The following is a 21,330-nucleotide window of genomic DNA, read 5'->3' on the forward strand; positions in this document are numbered from 1 at the left end:
AATTCAATTCAAAGTTGGCTAATTTACTACTAGATGTCGCCACCTTTGAACACCACGTGACTGCGCCTTAAACATCACGATTTCGTATTCGTATGCTATAGAACTCATTAACTTGTATCAAATAAACGCCTTAAAATAAAAACAAAATATAACATGTTATGAGGTAATATCTTCTTAAAGATGTTCAATTCTAGAGAGTTAGAAAAGTAAATGGCCTAATATAAATTGTACAATAACAAACTATGATGACAACCCACTTAGGATTAGTAACAACACAATCTATGATGACTACCCACTTAGGATTAGTAACAACACAAACTATGTCTAACATCTTGCATAAGTTTTAGTTAAAATATTCTGTTACGAAGTTTTAACCATAGCAAAAATATTCACCTTAGCGTCGCTGAAATAAAATAACTCATGCCTGCGTTGAGATATGAGGATTAAAAACTGTACCGTTTATGGTAAGCGAGACTTAGCACTTGAACACAGCATCTAACGGGCTTACGTACGTATGTTGCGCGCAGCGCAGTAACTATAATCTCGATTCTCTACCGAGCTTGCGATGAACATATGTATGAAAACGTGAGGGAAGGCTCGTGACAGGGCTGAATCTTTCTACACTCTTTGTAAATAAAATGGACGTCTGAAGGTCACTAGATTTCCCCGCTCTCCACACTTTTCCTACATCCGTTACTACAGTTTCGGCAAATCTTGCTTTTCTTCATGCCAGTATATTCCAACTTCTTACTTAACATACTGCCGTGGAGAAAGGGCAAGATATGCCGAAATCATGACACACCTATTTTATTTACAAAGAATATAAACGAGGGATTTAGCATTTTTACGTTCTTCATGTACATATGTTCTACGCAAATCAGTTACTATAGAACAATTTCAATTTTCTACCGAGCTTGCGCAAAACATATCCAGCTAAAAATACATTACAGAATTGAAGTTATTTAACAATCAACTGAGATTTTCTGCAGCACAATCTAACTGTAAAAATACGCCTGTTGTTTTGCAAATAATGTGAAGTAATTCTTCAGTACAAAAAAGTTTTATTGGCTACTGTCAACAAAATTATTTTAGTTTATGAGAAGTCACTGTTAAATTAGAGATTTATAAAAATATTTGAACTTATAAACCGTGGTTATACTGCAGTAAATTTGAAATATTTATACAGCTATGTTTCAGAAGTTGTATATTTTCGGAGGAATCAGCAGAAAAAAAACTACAGCTTTTTTTAATAGTTGTAAAAGTGAGTTAATCTTCAGGCAATAAACAGATTTTGGTTTCTTTAAACTTTTTTCATTGATAGTACGACTTGATAAACGTTTTTGTTTTTTTCCCTTTCCTAGATATTAATTTTTGATTATTAATTTCTTGGATTTTGATAAGAATTCTAAACATTTATATAAAGGATATTCATAACATGCATTGTCTATATTCATACAAAATAACATAAGATATTTATTTGACATAATTATAATTATTTTACAATTCTGGAGCATCGAAAATTTTTAAGTAATATTTTTACACAATTTAATAACTTTAAAATCTACTTAAAATTAAGTATTTAAATACTTTTATAACTAAAAATATTTATAACTAAAGTTTTACAACTAAATTGATATTAATTCATTTATTATTAATTTATTTATTTATATTCCTTGAAAAATTATTTTTATTTAAAGTTATGATTAAGATATAATAATAAAATATAAATTGATAGAATAAGTAAGTTTTTTTTTACTTGATTTCAAGCTAAACTAAACCTTTTTAAAAACAAAAATTAAAGACACCATTTTGTCTGATCAAAGTAAATTAAATTTATTAGTTTGGATTTCAAACAACATCCTATCAAAAACAGTTTAGAGATGTACAATGATCTCTTCGTCATAAATTTGTCTTAATGAAATTTAGTTCATTTAAAACAAAATACCTTTTTTATTCTTTAAAAATAAACCTTTTTTTAATTAAACAAATATAACTTCTTTTTAAAACAACAGGATTTATAGTATTTTTAATTGAACATAAATGAGCATAAGTTTAATGAGCTACTCAGTTCATTGAAGCTGGATACATACTGTAGGCGACAGGGCTAATTAATAAATCTCATGAGTGGCTGAACGGGGGTTTTAATCACAGTGTTGACACCATAATATTTCCTCCATTCCTTCAACACATGAGGAGTTTCCAGTGTCTTGCACTCCCCAAGTGATAATCCTAGAATGAATATTAGAACTGGTCTGTCTCATTCACGCATAAATAGCAGCGCACCACAGAGCTGCTTAACACAAAAGTCTACCATTCCCCATCTAGCAAAATAGATGGCACCATCAGATAAACTAATTCAAACACATTCCATGGTTCATTTGACAAAACTCAACCACAACATAATCACAGTGTCCAACGAAAAGCCTAACCTAACTCCAATGTCAACAATACAATTAAACATTTACTGTAGAATTCTTGAGGTCCACTACAAAATTACTGCAATTTACTAACTGCAATAATTTGCAGTTCTTCAGCCTCAAATTCTGTGGCAGAATAGGCCAAATCAAACTGTATAAAAAAAAAATTTCAAAAAAAAAAAATTCTGCAGTTCATTTTAAGCTGGCCGAAGGCCTCATGAAAGCGCCCTCCAATTTGCATGTACCAGAATCTTGCCAAACTTGTAGTTGGCAAGATTATAAAGATTATAACCCTCATATTATAAAGTTTCACTTTGAAAAAAGAAAAAACAAAAAAAAGTTTTCAATTATACTTTTTACACAACCCTAAAATAAACCTAAGCCAAAATTAGAGGATTATAACATAATGCCACAATCAATTTAACCCTTTACCAACATTACCGGAACTTGAACAAAATATATAATTTAATGAAGATAGAATCTAAAATGGTGGTAGCTTTTAAGCTGTTAAGGTTAATCTTCGATTTTTTAAGAGGAAAATATACTTAAACTTGAAGTAATCTTATCGGGCTGTTGAAAAACATATATTCAACAGGCAACATGTCATTTTACTTTCACTTTATCAGACCTTTACATTTTTTTTCACTTATCGGAAAAAAGCTTTCAATTACGTTGTCACGTCAACCGTAAAACAATTCCCTCTCAGGATCAGTGGAGTTAAAATAAAACAGTTTTTAATAGAATTCGGTGAAGAGGGAAAAAAGTGTCAATCGGTTTGGTGACAAGATGGCATACTTATGATGCACATTCTAATTTTTAATGCTTTTTTTTAAGCGTCTTTTCTAATGGAAATAGTTTTCCCGCTGCTGGAAAACTACTGCTTAATACCAACATAAAAACCAAGATGTCTTCATTATAACACATTTCATTAAAAAAACAAAATAGTAAATGAAATAAAATGAACAAATGCAAAAATTGTCATTTTGCTTGTTCCAAAATTGGCATTAAAAATTCTTTTATAATCAATATTTTATAACCGTCATTGAACAGTAGACCCAATTTTTGGGTTAACGATTACTAGTGTTCAACTCCGTAGCCTTGTAATTTTGAACCCAATTTCGAAAACAAGGGGACTTCTAGATCAGTGGTTACCAATTGGCCCGGCGAAGCCTTTTTTGTGGCCAGCGAACTAAAATATATTAATTGTCGTTTTTTTTTAGGACAATTTTCGTAAAAAATCTATATGGGTTTAAAATACTTTTCTTGTTAATAAAAACCTAATTTCTTCGCTTNTTTGCATATACGCTAAACACTGTAAACAAATGTCTATCTCCTAAAACAAACAAAAAATAATTCGAGTATTTTATTTAAAAGACTATCAAGTGATGATTTGAACTACTATCAAAAAAGCAAGTACTTATAATACTGAGTTAGAGATCAATGTAGTTAAAAAAGCAAATTTTCAAAAATTTCCGCGCTTGTCTTTGCGAAAAAAAGTGAGATTTTACTTTTTTTCACTTAGTCTGTAGTTCAAAACATGCATGATATGATCATAAACACGCATGAAAAATTGCGTATAATTATTTTGAAGCACGAGATATGGTCTTTTAGGTGGTGTAAAATGTGAAAAAAATCTGATCTGAAGCTAAGCTCATTTAAAGACTTAAAATCACTAGTCCATCCACTGTTATTAACCTTGCACAAAAACTGCTATAACTTTGTAAATAATTGGAGTACAAACAAAAGCAACGTATATTAAGAAAGAAAAGAATACAAGGATTCTAAATTTATAATAAACTCATTTTCACAAATTTCACTCAAAATCACGTTTTTGCAATACTTTTTATCTTATAAGTTATTTCAAGTTTAAACAATGCCATTTGAATTAAAAACACATTTCCTTAAAATGGTCTCTGTTGAAAGAACATTGTTTAATTAGGCATGCATTGTTAAAATATGAGCGAAGAAAACTTTTAACTGTTGCAGTGTAACAATATATTGCTATATTCTGTAATAATGCATTGTTTTATATTGAAATCCTCACTTCTAAAGTTTATGTGCTATCTGTAGGTGATAATTTTACAGGTGCTTAAACTTAATTAGAAAAATGGCTAAAGTGCTGAGATTTTTGCGAAAAAGGCTGTAAGTATCAGATATTAGTAATATCATCTTATAATAGCATTAATTTAACTATTTTTTATCATAAAAATATATTTTGCCCCGAATAGAAAATCAGCGCTAGCTTAAATTTCAATTTCAAACTCAACCGTAAATAGTAATCCAATAAAATAGCTTAGGGCACTTTTATAAGAACACTTATTTCAATCGTAATATTTACTAAAATCTATAGTTATCTATTAACTATGACGAATAATGTCCACAAAGGTGAGTTTCACTGAGCAAATATTATATATTTATTTATTTACTTTTAGCGCAAAGGTGTTTAAGGAGAAGGGTGAAGGTTCGGATGAGAATTATTTCGAAATAAGAGATTGGGATGAAGTTCTGAAAGAACAAATGATGGCTGAAATGCCAATTGGAGAGTCTGAGAAGACTCACGAGAATGTCCTTGAGTGGGACAGAGATAGACAGTCTGAGATGACTGATGATGATGCAACTCTTGAGGAGTGTGATATGGCCACCAATGAGAAGTTTGAGTTGCGAGATTGGAATGAGGTGTTCAAAGAACAAATGGTGGCTGAAATGAGAGTTCCAAAGAAGGCTCATCAGAGTAAAACTCTTGAGAAAGAGATGGTTGCTAAAAAGAGTGCTCTTATGCATGGGGAGTTTGATGAGCTGGATAAAATAGAAACTCTGGAGCAAATGATGCTCTGGTTGATTCACTGGTGAAAAATCAAAAAAGACTTTCAAAGTACAGTTGATGAGCTGGAAACAACTGATACGATGAAAGAAATTTTGGACTTGTTGATACGCTGATTAAAAACTCAAAAATTACTTTAAAAGTTTATAGATTTTCAATAGACAGTTGAGGAGCTGGTAAATATTCTTAAAAGACTTTCAAAAGACAGCTGATGAGCTGGATACAAATGATGCGCTCAAACAACTGGTTGATACAGAGGTAAAAGGTTCGAAAAAGAAACTCATAACCATAGAACTGTTTATTCAAGCTACAGAAAACAATTGACGAAGAGTCTCGATGACTCAAAATTTTATAACTTTTGATAATTATGTAAGAAAAGACAACCAATGATTAAAATACTGTTTATATTTTCCATTGTAATAACTGGTATATATGTTTAAATAAACAGTTCATTAAATATTATTTCTCATGTATTTCTTTTTTAATTCTAGTTATAATTTCAAAATATAAGACTTTTAAGGAATTTTTACTATCTAACGCTATAAGAGTTAAGGCCTTCGGTAAAATCCAACAAAAGCTCACCTCTTGGCGACATTTTGAAATCTCGGCAAGTTTACCAAGTCTACGATTATTACTGGGATCAATACTTCTTGATCATTAAAAAAATAATTTCAACAGGTACCTCACAAAAAGAATAATTAAAAATCAAATAATAACGCTAATAAATGAAATAACGGTTTAAAAATGAAATAATAACAATGATTCTAACAGCAAGGAATCAGAAGCATAAATGGCGAAAAAAATAAACTCTTTTACCTCTTTTCTAACGAAATCCAACTTTCGCGTAGGTTTACATAGCAAAATACCATTCACGTTTAAGAATTTTGGTGGTGCGATCTGACGTTCAAAATAGTCTCCACGAAATATCTTCCGGAAAACTAGTTTGGCGAGATTTCAAACCCTTGCTTGGCGAGATTTGAAAAAATCGCCATATGTTGGGCTATTCTAGGATCCACCCATGGCCTTCTTGAATAAAGGGATCATCTCATTGATCTTGTGGGGAATGCGCTTTCGATTATGTCAATCGTCATCTATCAAAAGATATCCCAAGATTGAATCGAGTTAGTTAGTATGCCTTATATACTAGTGAATTGATGCTTAATAATCGTAGTGGTAGTTACGCCACAATCTAACCGAGAAACTAAGTGAAACGATTCTTCCTCAAGCACATGTATTTGAAATAAAGAAAATAATTCGGGGAAATATAAATTATGAATTTGAGGAAGCGAAAATATCATTGACTAGAATTATAGAGAAAATAGTTTATTTTATTTTATTTTATTTTATAACAGTCGTTGAACAGCCGGTCCAATTTTCTAGGTTTACGACTACTAATGTTCAACTCCGTAGCCTTGTAATTTTGAACCCAATCCAGAAAACAAAGGAACTCCTGGATCAAGTATTGGGAGAAATTCGCATTTGCGTTACATGAAGAGGAAAACCACGAAAATCTCCCATAGTTAAGCTAACGGCAAGGGGACTCTAATCCATGATCCGTCTACCACTGAGGATATTATACGATTGCGCTGTGGTAGATGCATGCCGGATGCAGAATTCGTATCGACCAGCCATCGCTGGGATTCGAACCCGATTCAACTCATTCGAATTCGAACTCTCTATACCCTGAGCCATCGGGGCTCTATGATCAATATTGTAAACTATCCCAAGGCAAACATGCTCAATAAAGATCTTTACCTCTTTTTTTTTTCTTTTTTTGCTCTAATGAACGCATTATTTTTCCCTTTGTTTACGCGCAGTACTTTATCAAATACCGTTTGTGCTCCCTTTTTTTTCGAATTAATCATTTATTTTAGTATTTTCGGTCGATTAGAATCAAAAGGAAAAAAGCGAACAATAATGCTTTAGTAAACATATTCAAGTGAACAGAAATATCAATTTATAAATCAATAGATGGAACTAAAATCCTTACCTTACTAATATTTCGGTTATTTGCACCTGAAACAAAATAAAGAAAAAAAATCAAATTACAATCTAGCCATACAATTAAATAAATATTTAAAATTAAAAAATATATATACATATTAAATAAAATTAAAAAAAATAAACATACATAATATTAAAAAATGACAAAATACAAAACACTGAGCACCATTTACTAATAAGTTGTAATGATGAATGTTTAATATGCAGACATAATGTTTTGATTTATACTGTAAGTCAAAACAATATTTTTACTTTCTTATTATTGTTATTTGTGTCGCGTGATTTAGTTAAGCGAAAACCATTAATAATAGGAAAACTTGGTTGTAAAAAACTTCAACCGCTACAAAAAATATTTAGATTGAATATAACAAATCGACATTTTCTAGCGCTCAGAAATAGTCGCTCATTTTCAAGACTTGAATGAGAAGATAACTTTGATGCACGTCTGGCAAGTGTTGAAAATAGGCGTCTATTTTTGAGCGCTTGGAACATGTCAACTATTATATCAAATCTGTAAACTTTTTGAAGCGAATGAAGTTTTTTAATCGAATAATATCTTACCACTTTAGTTTCTTGGGTATTATTAATAATTAATATTAATAATTAAATTGTTTAATTTAGGTTTTTTGCTGCAAAGGAACGAAGGAAAAAAATAATTTTGGTAAAACTTCGCAATCACGTATGCCTGAAAATTAATAAAATTAATATTAATATCAAAATTAACATGAGTGTTTTTGTCTTGTATTTCGAAAAACAACAAGGTCATATATTCATTAAAAAAAGGAGAGAAAAAAAAACAAGATTGTTTTATTTAGAGAACAAGATATAATTTATGAAAACTAATAGAAAGAGATTTTTAACTTTTTAGCAAAACGATCTTCATTCAGCCTTGTGTTGAAATATAAACTTGAAACTAGATAAATGAAAGAAACTGAGCATTCTTTTCCACATTATTTTCGTCGTCTGAAACAAATTCTTACATTTTAAACCGGTTTTTATTTACTTGTTTATTTTCACGAGTTATACATGGCGCAATCCCAATTTAACAAGGCATTTTTAAAATAAAACCAGTTATAATATAAAAATTCAAATTTCAATTAAGAATATTCTGCCTCAGATCAACAATCCATTCCACCGTGGTTACAAAAGTAAAACACATTAGCAAACGATTGAAAAGAAATGAGCAAACAATTCTATGGGTTTACGAACGACAACAAGCAGGTGACAAAGCCCTCTAACACATTTCAATTATGATTAATAATAAATAAAAGAAGTGAAAAGAAAAGAATATGATAAAAGAAATTAAACTATAAAAGAACAGACAATAAAAATGATTAATGTTAAATGAGCGAGAAAAGCGATCTGAAAAGAACTGCCAGTTTTTAGTCTACAGTAAGATCTCCTCCCGCCACAGAGTGTGAAGCCGCCTGCTGCTATGGAAACAAGAATAGCGCATGTAGACACTTTTCACATTAGGGCTCTAACACAATAGACCGAAGAAAAAGATTCCCTTTCTCTTGTCGCCCCGAGTCAAATCCTGTCCTAAACAATGATCCCACACTCCTACTTGAAATAGTTATACCTCGTTACCATAGTCACCGCCACGGGTCCAGATGAATGGCTAGGGGAGTTCTAACTTTAGACAAACTATAGTTGGGACGTCGGAGACTCTCTTGTAAAAAAGAAAACATATAAAAATAGTTAACATTTTTGGCACCGTGAGCCCACTTAAAATTATTTATTTTACATTTTGAATTTATATAAATTTTTTTCATCGTCATTCGTTCGAATTTGTTAGAAATAATATATTTTTCCGTTTTCAATTTTAAGCCATTTTATTACTAAGTAACGGTCCCAACTAGATAGTTGGAATATAACCAACAATAAGTGCTCAAACAATCGACGCACTTCCAATGTCACTAAATCTTATTAAAACGCATGTCGTTATACAAAATGAGAAAATATATGTGATTGTTACTGTCACTTGAGTAGAGAATGTCAGTCTATGATAATGATTTTTCTTTTTGACATTACATCCTGCTGAAGAATGTTTCGTAACAAGTGTCCGTTCGAAGAATGACTAGCACTGTTGAAAAACGACACATTTTGCGTGCCTGCCGAAAATATTTTGTCTGTATGTCATAAGCAATACCGTTGCGGCGCCTGTTTCACAAACACGCACAGAACACATTTACAGGTATTCCGCTAACACTACAATATTCGAGGAAAAGTACACTTTTTCTCGGACGGGCAACAAATATATTTATTTTTAATTCGAAAGATGAACCTTAAGAATAACCTCTATTTAACGAAGTCCCGATAATAAGTTCGTTATATGGAAAATTCGTAAAATAGAAAGTAACCTTTTGAAATACTTAAACGACTCAAAACAGGTTTTAAATTCATAAAGACTAGACATAATTAAAATAGCAATTGGTACCTACACCTTTATCCTGTAAACTAGCATCTACTATTTATTCTATAAATCTTAACTATAAATGAAATCTGCATGGAAATCAAGAATAAAACAGAACATAATCCAGTACATGCTACACACATTTTCAACTAAAAAAAGCTAAATTTATGTATAAAATTATAGATGCATTTATTATAAAAGTAATTTTAAACATACATTACCACATGCGATCTAAAGTTTAATTGCTGCTGATAAAATGCGTTAATTTTATCTAAGTCTACAAAAAGGGATTTTATTGCTTTCTCTAAAAGTTAACTGGCTTCGAAAATCAGTTCCCCCATAAAATGCGTTGACAAGCTTGAAATGTTCTGAAGTATTTCGGGAAATATAGAAAGTGGATCTCAAAGGAAAGTTCGTTAAATAGAAAATTCAATTCGCTATTTGGAAGTAATTTTGCGAAGAAATTTCCAAAATGTCCTTAATAATAATCATAAAATAGAGAAATTCGCAAAATGGAAGTTCGTTAAATAGAAGTTCGACTGTATTTCTCATTTTAAAAACAAACCCTTCACAATTTTTTTTGTCCTATTGTAAAGTAGACTCTTCGCAAAATCTCATTTTAAAATTAAACCCCTCACAATATTTTTAAAAATGGTCACAATTAATTTAAAAATGGTCCCTTCACAAACTTTTTCGATGAAGACATTTAATTTATAATTATTAACTTGTTCGAAGACACGGTTTTTACGTTTTTGTAACAAAATCAGGTCCTTATTTTCACTTATCCTTAAAACAGACAGAANACAGAGGTTTCTGCACTAAAATCTGAAAAGGGGTTAGCATTCAGGTAAGTTCATAATTGCGTTTAACACTTCTTATTTAAGACCAGTACGTAATGTGTTTTTTTTTTTTTTTTTTTAATTTNTTTTTTTTTTTTTTGTAAGTTCATTGCTGAATTGCCCCTTTCAACCGCTACAGTACTCCCAGACAGAGAAAACATCAATTCCATCATACGCAGTATGTTGCTGTATTTCGAGATTAGAGAGTCATTTTAGAATTGAGGAGCTAGACTCATGTAAGATAACAAAAATTGAAAATGTATCACGAACATTAACGGGAAAATGGCCGTCCGCGCGGACGTCGGATTCGAGAAATTCGTTATCCGCAGGGAATTTTTGACCGCCAAGGACGGGCGGTTTTTCGAGCCCTGGAAAATTCAATTCGTTATTTGGAAGTTATTTTACGAAGAAATTTCCAAAATATCCTTGGTTCCTTGACAATAATCACAAAATAGAGAAATTCGCAAAATGGAAGTTCGTTAAATCGAAGTTCGACTGTATTTCTCATTTTAAAAACAAACCCTTCACAAAATTTTTTTGTCCCATTGTAAAGTAAACTCTTCGCAAAATCTCATTTTAAAATTAAACCCCTCACAATATTTTTAAAAATGGTCACAATTAATTTAAAAATGGTCCCTTCACAAACTTTTTCGATGAAGACATTTAATTTATAATTATTAACTTGTTCGAAGACACGGTTTTTACGTTTTTGTAACAAAATCAGGTCCTTATTTTCACTTATCCTTAAAACAGACAGAAAAAAAAACGATTCTACTCTAATTATAGACTCAGGAAATTATACGTAGATATTTCACAAATTTGCAAAAAAAAAAAAAAAAAAAAAAAAAAAAAAAAAAAAAAAAAAAGAATACTTTAGGCTGACCAGTGGTTTTTGCGATTTTTCACAAAATTACAACCTGATTTTTACAAATTCGCAAAACTATCAATAGTAGTATTTTCATAATTTAGCTGCAACAAAAAGACCTCAGCATTGAAGACCCTAGTTAAGAGTGGCCGCGAGCTTGTCGTCGGATGTCAATCATTAAGGCTTGTCCAAAAATATTGAAATAGATTAACTAAGATAATATTATTGCTAAATAACATTATTCCTCACATAAATTGGCAACCGTGCAGCATGCACTGAATGCTGAAATAATATTTTTCGTAAAAAGCATTATTTCTCACAGAAAACAGCATAAGTCACTATTTGGCATTATGAGTAGATTTAATAGTGTGTCAATGTTTTATTCATAACACAGTTGCAACTTATCACTAATGGAACAGCTGTGAGTGAGAAATAAGAATGACAAGAATTGTTTAACTCACAAACGATTTAAGGCGATGGAGTTTAAATTTCTCCTTTATTAATTTATTCGTTTTAATATTAATTCATTCGTAGAAGGTGGAATAAACATAAAAAAATATAGATAAACACTTCTTAAAACAAACTTAAGTCTTTAAATTGAAAAACATGCATTCTTAATCATTAATCATGCATTATAATTGTCAGGTATATATGAATGTATTCATTTTAAACTGTATAGTTTAAAATAAAGGCACAACAAGTTGTATAGTTTAAATTTCTTCTTTATTTATTTATTTTATACCCATTCATTCGCGAAAGGGGAAATAAACATACACAAAATACAGAAAAAGGCATCACAAAACAAACTTATAACTTTAAATTGTATAGTTTAAATTTCTATCATTCTCATTATAACGTTGTTTCTCATAGCATTATTATGATTAGGTTTTAAATTCATAAATTTATTCTAAACTGTATGGTTTAAAATAAATGCAAAACAAACTGAGCAGCTTAAATTTATTCTTTATTTATTTCGATATTAATTCGTTCGTCGGGGGGAGGGGGGGCACAAACATACACAAAAAAAAAAGAAAAAAAAAATTCGCAAAACAAACTTACTGAAAGAAAATATTTTTTTATTAACTTTTTTAAAACATGATAGTCGCATTCCAAAGCTATAAAAATATCATTACATATTTCGCATTCTTTTACAATATTATTAACTATTTAAATAAAAAAAAATCTAGCGAAGCATGCAGCGAAAATAGAAGAAAATCGACTTTTAATGATTTAGTCACCCTGCGCCATGAAACTAAAATAAATCAAACAATAAAACACGAATAACACGCGGTATAAGAAGAGAGTGACAGCATCTCAATGCCCAATGAGAATTTATTTCAGTCGACTGGTGACGTAACATTCTTGAGATTCGATTATTCATGCATGCTCCGAGGAAAAAGCCGGTAGAAAATCGTCTGACAAAACTTCCTGTTAGCAAGTCCGCCTAGAAGGTGAGCCGGTTTCGCAAGTTACATAGATATTTTATTCTCAGTTTTATTTGTTTATTGATCATTCCTTTTTCTCAACCACACACGCCGGTCTATGTCTGTATTTACGAACGTAAGAGTTATCAAACGAAACATTAAAATAGTTATTTATATGTCAGACGACTTTTTTGCCTCTCGAAACTAAAGAACGATTTAAATGCAACGCCTATATATGCGACAATATAAATTTTTTTGAAAAAGCATACGATTTTTGTCGTTTATATAAATGCAAACATGATTTTTTTTTATTACTATTATTATTGTAAATAATGACTGACTTGTCTGGATCGATTTTAACTGTTCATAATTTCTGGCCTTGGATGTTTTTAATTTCTTTATTGAAAAAAGATAACATGCATTGCAACCAACTTAAAAGAATAAGATTATTATGAATATTCAATCAAACATAATTTGAAAATATTAACCCATTAATGTTAAAGCCATAATTTTTCAATAATATTTTGTATATTAATATTAAATATAATGAAATCAAATGGTAATACATAGTGAAAAAAAACCTATCTGAAATTTTTTTTTCTATACTAATAAACTATAGAAGTCTAATAAAAGGATCTGGGAAGATAATAAAAATAAAAACAGTATTATCGTAATTGTGTTTACTGATTGCAACACTTGAATTAAATTATTAAAAAAAAAAATTAACAAAATTAGTATTGAGAAAGACTTAACGAAAGAATCAATGTTTATCAAAATCAGCATTGTGATAGATATTATGAAAGACTGCTTTGAAAATAAACAATAACCTATATGCATATTTGTTATAATGACTGACCAATCTAGATCAAGTTCAACAGCTCCTTACCTCGAATATTTTTTTTTTTTTTACTCATTATTTTTATTGAAAAAACAGCATGTATGTAAACTAATTTTTAAAAAAAATTCAAACATTAATTCGAATATTCCATGAAACTTAATTTGAAAATACAGTCGGAGTTCAATTTAACAAACTTCCATTTTGCGATTTTTTTCGAGGAACCAAAAATTTTTTTGGAAATTTCTTCGTAAAATAGATTCCAAATTACGAAGTGAATTTTCTACTTAACGAACTTTTCTTTAAAATCAACTTTCATTATTTCCTAAAATATTTCAAAACATTTTAAACTTGTTAACCTATTTTGTGGTAGAAATTACCTTGAATTGTTTTTCGTAGCCACTTAAATTTTAAAGAAAGCAGTAAAATCCCTTTCCCTCTTTGTTAGATAAATAATATATTTACGTCGATAAGCTAATAATTGTGACCTTAGCAACTTCAAACTGCACAAAAAAGTTAACTTGAAAGTTTAAGTATGCCGTTTTTTCTCAAATGTTGAAACAAAGACCAGCTTAAATTTCACGAATGGAATAAAATGAAATTAACTTAATTACAAATTTTAGTCGATTTTCTAATTAATAGCCAAAAGTAGGTTATTGGTCTCGTAAGGTTAAATATAACTCTGCATTTATTGAATTGCACGACACGCAGGGACCATTCAAATAATACGATCTGGCAGATTATCAGAGGGGTCACAAATACACAAACACGGGAAAAGAATCTTGATTTTTTTTCTTGATTTTATCGAATTTTCCTGATTTAATTTTATAATTCAATTTTCTTATTATTAATTTTTCAATTATGCCTTACTTTTATTTCATAAAATATATAACAAATACACAAATTGTTCTTTTAAAAAAATATTACACAAGACCAATAATTTTGAAAAAAAGATTGGATTTTCGGTACAACAAACTCAAATTAATGAATTCATTTTTTAGGGATATTCTAATTGAATTCTCCTGTGCCACTTCACTGATTTTTCCTGATTAATAAAATTACCTACTGACTTTTTTCTGTTCTTCTTGATTTTCCTGTTCTGTAACTGATTACCTCGATGAATAGAAAATTATTTTTTTATTAACTAACGACTTTATAATGTGATTAATTAGCAAGGTAAATTTCAGCAAGATCTTAATTAGCAAGATAAATTTCAGTGGACCAAAGTTCCGCCAAGATTTTAGAAAAAAGTTCCTCCAGATTTGAGAAAAAAGTTCCTCCAGGTTTGAGGAAAAAGTTCCTCCAGGTTTGAGGAAAAAGTTCCTCCAGGTTTGAGGAAAAAGTTCCACCACATTTAAGAAAAATGCTCCTCCAGATTTAAGAAAAATGCTCCTCCAGATTTAAGAAAAAGGTTCCTCCAGGTTTGAGGAAAAAGTTCCTCCAGGTGTGAGAAAAAAGGTTCTTCAGACTTCAGGAGGGAAAAAAAATCATTTTCAAGCAATAGATTTTCAGTTAGAATTTGAATATTATTTCGAGTCTTAAAAATATATTAATCCAAAAAAATATATTAATATCTTGAAACCTTAAAAATATATTAATATCTTGAAAAACACTTTTTTACCCATCGCTCTAGATGGGATAATATGTATAGGATAAGGGAAGAAGAAATAACAACAAAATTTGTGAGTTAAAGATTTCTTTCTTTTTCTTTACCCGTTTAATCCAACAACTTTCAAATTTTGAAATACAGAGAATTGAACTTATTAAAACAATTAAAGTTTTTTTTTATCATTATTAATTTATTTAGTTATTTATTTTAACGAATGAAGAACATCAAGAAGAAAAAATATTATACTGGAGTTTTTAAAATGTATTTCAAATTACATACATGCAACTTAGAATTTGAAAAGAAATAATTTAGGTAAACGAAATGGTTGATTAGAACTATCACTTGCGTGGGAAAAAGTAACAAGTTCAAGCAATAAACTAGACTATCTCGAGGAAAAACTATCAAAACATGAAAACTTTTTTTTAATTTACTCGCAATCACAAGCTGAAGAAAAAAAGCTGAAGCAGGAGAGAAAAAAAAATGGTTGTCCAAAATTAGCATATGCGCTACAATAAGCATTGAGTTTAAAGAGCTGTAAGCTAGACTGTCACGAGGGGGGGGGGAATAATTAATCGCAAATAAATAATATTAATTAAAAAAAAAGAGAGATAACGTTACACTCAAAATTTTCAATCTAGTTTAGCACATACTTCATCAACTATGATACGACAGATCAACTCGTGTGAGTTTACGAAAAAAATACTGTCACGATGCTGACGGATGTCGTGAAAATGTGCGCAGGACATCCTGCCTATTTCGTTTCTTTTTTAAAAAAAATTTTCAGGAAAAAAGAAAAGCAAAACAAGGGAGTAACTGATATTCCCTCCCCTCGCTTCCGTAGCATCAAAACGTGTCGGAGGAACCTATGCCTTACAAATGTTTTTAAAGTTAAAATCCATGCGGGCTCACATTCTACGCTGTTATGGGAAAATTTCATCTCAGACAGGTTATTTTTCTTAGTTATCATGGGGATTTAACTGTTATAGAAATAGAAAATCGATTACTACCATAGTATATATTACGAAATTACATTTTTTTTACATGGTGTGAATAATTATTTTTTTAAAAATGGCGCGAACAAATGACGAATATTTTACAGATTATTAAACTTTTTTTAAAAAATCGCTGATTCGGCGAGATTTCTCCAACTAGATAAAATAATTAAAATCACTTAGTAATTCAGTTTTGCTTATGGGTCCAAATAATGCAGTCTTGGAATAACTTTTTAAATAGTAAGACATTGAAACAAATTAGATATTAGGGCAATCATTTTCCATTATCACGGAAATGTGGTTTTTATTCCTTTTGACATTTTACGCCATTTTCATAGAAAGCGCTAGCAAAAGAGGGACAAAATTAAACATAACAGTAATGAATTACTGTTACAAACTCCCGACAATTATGAAAACAGCACAGTATTGGCTAAAAAGCATCATTCCAGATGGAAACATGCATTTGACATTTTATGCCATTTTCATCAATAACTGTTATAAACTCCCGAGCCCGCCAGTATCGAAGTATTGGCTAAAAAGCGTCATTCCAAATGGAAACATACATTTGACATTTTAAGCCATTTTCATCAATTTTCTTCAATAACTGTTACAAACTCCCGCCAGTATCGAAGGATTCGCTAAAAAGCGTCATTCCAAATGGAAACATATACCTTTGACATTTTGAGCCATTTTCATCAATTTTCTTCAATAACTGTTACAAACGCCCGCCAGTATCGAAGCATTGGTTAAAAAGCGTCATTCCAAATGGAAACATACATTTGACATTTTGCGCCATTTTCAGAGAGAGCATTGACTAAAGGGGGACAAAATTAAACATAACAGTAATGAATAAATGTTACAAACTCCCGACAGTATTGAAAACAACACAGCACTGGATAAAAAGCGTCATTCTAAATGAAAACAGACGCTTGACATTTTGCGCCATTTTCATAAAGAACGCATGCTAAAGCGGGACGAAATTTAACTTAACAGCCAAGAATAACTATTATGAACTCCCGACAGTTATGAATACAGAACTTATGATCTAGTATCTTTGAAAATTGTTCCCCTCTTCAATTCAATTTAGTTTGAAAAGCTCGCATTTTGATGCTTCTCCATAACCACTTTTACGACTGAAACATGTCAGAAAAACAATGGAAATATTTTTTAAAAAAGGCAATATTTCTGTTTTGATTTACAAATAGCGCAGATATTTATTACATTAATCAAACGATAACGAAGTAAGGATGTTTTTAGATTTGTCGCGAAAAGATGAGTAGGGGAAGATTTGTAATGTCAAAAAAGAGTGAATTCACATCCACAAATTTATGGAGGGGAAAAAAATCTTTTTATACGTGATCTAGCATTTATTGTGGGATGGAAAAATAACCGAAATAAAAACACGTTTGCAGGGAGAGTCAGGCACGTACTTAGAACTGTTTTGCTCGCATTGATATTTTTAAAACACGTGCTGTGATAGATAGAAATCTTATAGGTGAGGTTCTGCAAGGAGGTCATACACTCAACAAAGGAAATTATGTTTGATTAATCGCTGGAAATGGAAGAATTTAAAAAACAATCACTGTAAAATTATCATTTTTGTACTTATTTATTTTATACAATTTTTTTGTATTTGTTGAAGTTTCATTTATTCATTTTTATTATTATTACCCATTGGTGCAATGGGTGTTGTTTTGGGTTTGATGGCGATGCACCTTGTTTATACGTCATCACACTTTTCATCTGTGTTCAAGAATAATCAGTGCATGCATCGTCATTGCATACGTTGCTATAGCGACCGCTGCTGTTTGATAATTTTTTTAGAATTCTTTTTTTCACTTTTAATTTTGTTATGCATTAAGTGGGTGAGTTTATTTATGAGATATGACACCAAAGAGATCCCATAAAAACTTCTTGAGTTGTGAATAAAAGAGAATTTCATCATTTGAACGATATTTTTTGTCTTTATTGTTTTAATTAAGAATCAGAAATTCTAACCTACAGTTCAAACTGGATCGTTTTCAATACCAATTCGGGTGAAAATCACAAATAAAGAGGGTATAGAAAGAAAAATTAGACAACCATTTTGCCAATGGAAACCTGTGATCGCCTCAGTATTTTTTGTATTTTTTTTTTAAACATAATTCGATGATATTATTCTTTTCAACGAATTATTTTAGAAAATTACGTGAAAGGAATAGATTGTAAAAAGTCATTTAAAACATGCAACATCTTTCTTTTTCTTTATTTTTTTTTTTTAGAAATAAAAAAAAAAAAACATTAAGCGGTACACCTGTTATACCGGCCGTAAACAAAAGGTTACGGAACAATTACTGTGGAATAATTTATTTATTTTTAATCTATGTTCTGCTTTTCTACTTTCAACTGATTTACCAAAATTGAATCAATTGAACAATATTAAAAATAAAAGCAAAACAAAATTCAAATAAAAATCGAACTCGCTTATAATGAGAGGGTAGGGACCGTGCTAAAAGATACAACGATAAATCAACCCCCAAATCAAATGAAAAATAAACAATACAGTAATAAACTGTAATTCGCGATAAATGAAATAAAACCCTAAAAGATGTCATTGACTTTCAGCCCTAAGCACAAAAATCATCACAATGTCAGGCATTATAGTTAGCTTGCGTGTGTTTGATTTCCATTCACGCACTTGTCTACGTTTTATTAATCTGTCAATATTTGAATGTGTACTCCAATTTTTTTTCAATAAATAAAATACCTGTTTAGTCATTTCAATGGGTATTTTATCAATGCAAACAATTGCGTCAACTCAACAAAACAAGAAATATTCCATCCTATTAATCTCGCCCGACTGTTCATTTCCAGAAAAGAACAACAAAACTAAAATATTTAAATACATTTCAACCTCAAAATAATAATAAATAATAATAACGTATTTTGGTCTTTATACAATGTTCTTTTTCATTTTCAGAGGTTAAGCAAAACTATATATGATTCTGTACACTAATATTAAAAATAAATTATGCATTCATTACCTGACACAAAGATAAAAAAAAATCTTTTTTTCTTGTTTTGATGGAATGCGAAACTTTTAATGCACGGCTGAATTATGCAAGCATCAAGAAAAAATTATGCAGAAAAAAGATGTATTTTGTAAATAAAAGATGCAATTGTAAAAAAAGATGTATTTTGTAGATAAAAGATGCAATTGTAAAAAAAGATTTAATTATGTAGAATTCAAGAAGAAAAAGAAAAAAAGACAAACCATTTCTGCTAAGAGAAAAAAAATTTATTATTGTATATTTGAGTCTGAAACGCGGTACTGCATTGCCGATTCAGAGGCTTACAATGCAAGGATATCAGGGGTCTGTCCAGACATTTTGTGAAAGGTCCGTTTTTCGTGAAATTGTGGAAAAATTACTCCATTCTATCAACCAGGGTCCGCTTTTTTGAATTTGTGCAACTAGGGTCCGGTTATTGCAAAAAACTTTTTCAAGGAGTTTTTAAATTGTAAATAGATACAAGATTGTGCTTAAATTATAATAAAAAAATTAAATTTTCAAAAATAAACAACAATTTCTGCTTCTAAATTAGAGATGCAACATACAAATATTTGGTATTTAGCCCATACTGCTGAACGCAGAATATTCATTTCGCACGAATAATGGAAGAAGCGTCTGCCGAAGACAAAACTTAATTCGTTTACATCCATCTTCCTTGGTCCGTCTTTACGATAGCAATTGTGAAAGGTCTCGTTTTTGCGGTAATATAACGTGTGAAAGGTTCCGTTTTACAATAACAGAATTTGTGAAAGGTTCGACTTTGCGATAATATAACTTGTGAAGGATGTGTTCTTTACCATAATATGATTTGAGACAGGTCCGTCTTTACGATAACAATTGTGAAAGGTCTCGTTTTTGCGGTAATATAACGAGTGAAAGGTTCCGTTTTACAATAACATAATTTAAGAGAGATTTAATTTTACGATAATATAACTTGTGAGGGGTCCGTTTTTACGATAATATCATTTGAGAAAAGTCCCTTTTTACGATAACATAATTTGTGAAAGATCTGTTTTTACGATAACATAACTTAAGAAAAGTTTTTTTTACGAATAACTAATGAAAATTCTGTTTTTATGAAGGGTACGTTTTTAAGGCAAAATAAATTGTGAGGTGTTCATTTTAAGAACAAATAATTTGCAAATGAACTGTTAACGGATAAAAATTTCAACTAAATAGATCCTGCAAATGCATGTTATAAATGGTAATTAGGCATAAACAAGAAATTCATGAATAAGAGTTTGTAATCTTTGTTACAGATAACCAGCTAACAAAATAACAGTGAAAACGATTTTCTTAGAAGAAAACCACCTCTCAGCCCCTTTAATCATACTTTTTAGCAACGAGGAATTCTTTCTTCTAAATATGAGGTTAATGAAATAAATGGCAACAAGGTAATTCGACCTTCTCAAAGTAGTGCTAATGTCAACCGATGTTAATGATCCCTCGGGTAATATGAGATTGTACGTGACCTCGAACTTCACTGTTTACCAGATACTCATTTTTCACTCGAAAGTTTTATTACTTTTTTTCTGATATTCCAAAGATAGCAGTTGGTCCTTCGATCGCGACTAATAGCGTTATTAGGGGAAATACGTGTAAAAATGATTTTTTTTCTTCTACAAAAAAGCGCCTATTATCCGGACAAGCCGATCCGGTTAATGGAAAATCCGAATTTATGAACAACCATATAAAACGGCTATGGCAAAGCTTTTTAGACAACTTTGCTTCACAGTTTTTTTTGGTTGAAGATGGACAAATTTAGTGGCAATTACGAGTACGGCATATGACGGGAATTCCGTAATGGCGACACATTTCCAATCTTAAAATTTTTATACTTTTAGTATTAGCTTTTTGAAGTTTATATCGAACTAAAGAAACTTACGACAATTTTTTTTAATGGAAAATACATTTTTCTGCCGTCTAAATTGCAATATTTTAATACCCTCGTTGAAGACCCGACCCAGTTTTCGGGTTTGCGACTTCTAATGTTCAACTCCGTAGCCTTGTAATTTTAAACCCAATCCAGAAGACAAGGGAACTCTTGGATAAGTACCC

General features: G+C 30.4%; 1 protein-coding gene across 1 annotated transcript in view; it reads right to left on the reverse strand.

Annotated features, from left to right (window-relative positions):
- Nucleotides 1-21,330, reverse strand: part of LOC107453528 (spectrin beta chain, non-erythrocytic 5 kst) — a 189,975-nt gene that overhangs the window by 117,897 nt on the left and 50,748 nt on the right. The window contains exon 2 of the mRNA XM_071181673.1: nt 7,229-7,254. The gene's annotated coding sequence lies outside the window, so the exon portion shown is untranslated. The remainder of the gene's footprint in view (nt 1-7,228; nt 7,255-21,330) is intronic.

Source organism: Parasteatoda tepidariorum, chromosome 6 (genome assembly GCF_043381705.1).
Source record: "Parasteatoda tepidariorum isolate YZ-2023 chromosome 6, CAS_Ptep_4.0, whole genome shotgun sequence".
In the NCBI taxonomy this organism is placed as follows: Eukaryota; Metazoa; Arthropoda; class Arachnida; order Araneae; family Theridiidae; genus Parasteatoda; species Parasteatoda tepidariorum.